Raw genomic sequence first — 4,400 nt, 5'->3', positions numbered from 1 at the left:
TCTCTGTGCCTGCGTCACGGGCGTGAGCGCCCATGGACCACAACGTTGGCTACCATTGTGTGTCCTTCCTAGGCACACGAATTCGCCTAGATACCACAGTCAGAAAATGTGCTATATCTTAATAATTCATTATTTAAATMTGATTTTTTTATCTTAATTTAAGGTTAGGGTTAGATATAAGGTTACACAGCGTGGTTAAATTAATCAACTTTTATTTATTTTTTTGAAATATACGGGTTTCATGACTTTGTGGCTGTGGTAACTAGTGACGATCATCTTTAATATGCCAAACGAAGCCATCATTATAAACACCCCCTACTCACATAAAATGAGTAAGCCTATATAGCCAAACATAAACGTATGAAAAGTAAATCAACACGAAATAGCCTGCCTGCACCTTGTTATATAACTCTACAGCCCACATTTAATCTGATAATAATTCTAGACATTGTTTTTTAGTCCCATATTATTTCACGGCTCTCTATTTAATGGCTCTATGTTTATAACTAGTAATAGTTTAATAATGGTAAATTAACGACTAAGCCCATTACAATAGACACAAAGTTTGTCTGCAAAATATGAAGTAAATCCATCTTTAGTCGAGTGGAAGACAATGATAGACTACACTTTGGTATGTGAGGACAATGATAGCCTACACTTTGATATGTGAGGATGCTGTTCATCGACTACAGCTTGGTCTTCAATAAGCTCATCACAAAGCTCACTGTCACGTGGGCTCCCTCTCTAGCTTCTAGGTCACCAGACAGCTCGTTATGGCGCACACATCACCTCCCTGATTTCCTTCCCTATATATGTCACTCCCCTTGGTTCCTTCCCCAGGTGTTATTGTTTCTGTTCCAGCGTTAAGTCTGTGCGTTGTTCGTGTTTCTTGTTTTGTTTTGTTTTGCGTTTATTTATTAAAAACACTCACTCCCTGAACTCGCTTCCCGACTCTCAGCTCACATCGTTACACTCACGATCCTGGGACTGAACTCCTCCCTATGCAACTGGGTCCTGGACTTCCTGATGGGCCGCCCCCAGGTGGTGAAGGTAGGCAACACTACCTCCTCCACACTGATCCTTAACACGGGTCCCCATAAGGGTGCGTCCTCAGTCTCCTCCTGTACTCCCTGTATACCCCAGGAACTGCGTGGCCTCACACAGTTCCAACTCCATCATTAAGTTCGCTGACGACACGACAGTAGTAGGCCTGATTACCAACAACGACGAGACGGCCTACAGAGAGGAGGTAGGCACTCTGACGGTGCAGTGCCAGGTAAACAACATCTCCCTCAACGTCAGAAAAACAAAGGAGATGATTGTGGACTTCAGGAGGAACCAGGTTGGGCATGTCCCCACCCTCATCAACGAGGCCGCCATAGAGACAGTCAAAGAATGTCAAGTTCCTRGGCGTACACATATCTGATGAGCTGAAATGGTCAAAGCACACGAACACCGTGGTGAAGAAGGCACGGCAGCGACTCTTCCACCTCAGGAGGCTGAAGAAATTTGACCAGTCCCCGAGGGCCCTCACAGTGTTCTACAGGAGCACKWTCGAGAGCATACTGTCGGGCTGCATCACGGCCTGGTACGGAAACTGCCTCTGACCGCAAGGCTCTACAGAGGGTGGTACGCTCAGCCGAACACACCATTGGGTGCTCACTGCCTGCCCTCCAGGACACCTACAACACCAGGTGTAGCACGAAGGCCAAGAAGATCATCAAGGACCTCAGCAACCCGAGCCATGGCCTGTTCTCCCCACTTCAATCACTCAGACGCGAGCAGTATACGAGTATCATGGCAAGAACTGTCAGATTGGCCAATAGCTTCTACCCCCAGACTATCAGGCTGCTGAATAGCCACTAGCAGCAACCTGCTCTCTGTGTCCCCTCCTGCCCCCCGGACTTCCTGTCCCCCCCCCCCCCCCCACAAACATTTACCCTGCCCACACCCCCAATGGACATTTATCATTGTTACAGCTGTGAATATGTATATATTTATATAAAAAACATATATACTACCGTTCAAAAGTTTGAGGTCACTTAGAAATGTCCTTGATTTTGAAAGAAAAGCAKATTTTTTGTACATTAAAATAACACAAATTGATCAGAAATACAGTGTAGACATTGTTAATGTTGTAAATGACTATTGTAGCTGGAAACGGCAGATTTAAAAATATATATTTTTATGGAATATCGACATAGGCGTACAGAGGCCCATTATCAGCAACCATCACTCCTGTGATCCAATGGCACGTTGTGTTAGCTAATCCAAGTTTATCATTTTAAAAGGCTAATTGATCATTAGAAAACCCTTTTGCAATTATGTTAGCACAGCTGAAAACTGTTGTTCTGATTGAAGAAGCAATTAAACTGGCCTTCTTTAGACTTGTTGAGTATCTGGGGCATCAACATTTGTGGGTTCGATTACAGGCTCAAAACGGCTAGAAACAAAGACCTTTCTTCTGAAACTCGTCAGTCTATTCTGGTTCTGAGAAATTTAGGCTATTCCATGCGAGAAATTGCCAAGAAACTGAAGATCTCGTACAACGCTGTGTACTACWCCCTTCACAGAACAGCACAAACTGGCCCTAACCAGAATAGAAAGAGGAGTGGGAGGCCCCGGTGCAAAACTGAGCAAGAGGACAGGTACATTAGAGTGTCTAGTGTGAGAAACAGACGCCCCACAAGTCCTCAACTGACAGCTTCATTAAATAGTACACGCAAAACACCAGTCTCAACGTCAACAGTGAAGAGGCAACTCCGGGATGCTGGCCTTCTAGGCAGAGTTGTAAAGAAAAAGCCATATCTCAGACTGGCCAATAAAAGTAAAAGATTAATATGGGAAAAGAACACAGACACTGGACAGAGGAACTCTGCCTAGAAGGCCAGCATCCTGGAGTCGCCTCTTCACTGTTGACGTTGAGACTGGTGTTTTGTGGGTACTATTTAATTGTCTACACTGTATTTCTGATCAATTTGATGTTATTTTAAAAGGACATTTCTAAGTGACCCCAAACTTTTGAACGGTAGTTCTTCCATGGCCTGCATACTCACTAGACATCACCCATTGAGCAAGTTTGGGATGCTCTGAACTGACATGTACAACAGCGTGTTCCAGTTCCTGCCAATATCCAACTTCGCACAGCCATTGAAGAGTGGGACAACATTCCACAGGCCACAATCAACAGCCTGATCAACTATGTGAAGGAGATGTGCCGTGCAGCATGAGGCAAATGGTGGTCACGCCAGATACTGATTGGTTTTCTGATCCACGCTCCTACTTTTTTWAAAGATATCTGTGATCAACAGATACATATCTGTTGGAGCCAATTTGGGTGTATCTTATATTATGGTAATATTTGGGCAATTACACTCCAGATCACTAGGTGAAGATAAATGGTGGTGGTAGACACACATCAAGTGATCTATAAACACACAGGTGTTTAAACGTATGGTGGGTGTTTGGTTGGGGGAGAGCTCACGGTTCTTACGGCAATCCAACCAATGCAAAGAAACAAGATACAAACGATTGCTACAGTCAACTCTACGGATCAAAATGAATTAATTCAAGGTACCTACTATTGCTAAGTTTGAGGCGCGTAAAGAACAAGTGTAATTGCTACCATTCACTCACCTAATATATAGAAATCATAATTTCTTCTGAAGCAAATTGTCACAACAAAAGTAAGGACCTATTCTCCAAAAAAATGATTGGGGTTCATTGGATTTGGATGTTAATGTACCACTGGACTTCCGAAACGTTTTCATTGATTGATTGTTTGAAAACGCCAACTCACAAAGTAGAATGCCAATGGAGCCAAAGGCAAGACACGAGAATACAACCTGTGGGAGTACCTTTTTCATTGTCTATTGTATATGCCTACGTTCGAAACAACATTTGGTTACTACTGGGTTGCTGCAAGTGAATACAGGGGCTGATTGCCTTTGATTCTGAATATTGGAATGGGGGGGAAATGTGCTTGTTGTGGATTGCAATCAAAGCCAATTGAAAGTTCAATCCTTTGGCGTACTTGTGATTAATTAATTGAAGAGTTGTCTATGAGTTCTGACGTCCTTACTTCATCACGTGTCATGTTCCGGAAGGGATTCATTAGAAGTCTATATTGAAATAGATATGGATAAAAAAGTAACTTCTCTTGTTACTACCGCTGCTGCTGTTTTATCTGCTGCTCAAGATTCTGAAAAAGTTCATGGTAAAGGTACTCAGCAGGAAGGTCTGATTTCTCTATTATTAAAACATGACCCAGATGGCAAATATAAAGACCCAGTCTATCTAAAAACTGGAGGCCCCTTACACTTCAATGTTGTGATGCAAAACTACTAGCAAAATGCATAGCACTCAGAATTAAAAGGGTTTTACCAAGTATTGTTCATCCT

Source organism: Salvelinus sp. IW2-2015, linkage group LG22, assembly GCF_002910315.2.
Source record: "Salvelinus sp. IW2-2015 linkage group LG22, ASM291031v2, whole genome shotgun sequence".
NCBI classification, from domain to species: Eukaryota; Metazoa; Chordata; class Actinopteri; order Salmoniformes; family Salmonidae; genus Salvelinus; species Salvelinus sp. IW2-2015.
This window is presented reverse-complemented; position numbering follows the sequence as displayed.